Source organism: Fukomys damarensis, unplaced genomic scaffold (assembly GCF_012274545.1).
Source record: "Fukomys damarensis isolate Sample0158 unplaced genomic scaffold, DMR_v1.0_HiC HiC_scaffold_17, whole genome shotgun sequence".
NCBI classification, from domain to species: Eukaryota; Metazoa; Chordata; class Mammalia; order Rodentia; family Bathyergidae; genus Fukomys; species Fukomys damarensis.
Window position 1 is genome coordinate 65,767,151 of NW_022900929.1, and position 515 is coordinate 65,767,665.

Below are 515 nucleotides of genomic sequence, written 5' to 3' on the forward strand. Positions count from 1 at the left end.
GCCTGGAACATCCTGTGTACTCCTTAGTTTTTCCCTTCTAACTGGAAAGAGCCATCTGATAGGAAGAAGAGATGAAGGTGTGGGGTCATTTTACACAGTAGGGAGTGTTTAACTACGAAGCATTTCTACTTCATACTCACAGAGAGTTGTGGAACTTACTGCCACTCCTCATGCCTTACCATCATCTGCAGGTTCTATCATAATTGTGTATATCTATCATGATTCTAAATCAGGCTCAACCTATAGAGAACATTTTACAGATGAAGGCTTGCCTCCTAGTAAGCATAACTCATCCACTCACCTAAAAGACAGTTACCATGTTTACAAGGAGAATAGACTGGATCAATTGTCATTTCTTTTCCTCTGAAACATCACCTTGGTGTTCAAGGTAGATATGAATGACAGGCCTAATCTTTTAACTCCTTCTTCTCCAATATCTATACTTTCCTGGACTTATTCATATCCTAGAGAAGTCCAGCTTTTCAACTCCCGGCACCCAAAAAAAAAAAAAAAAA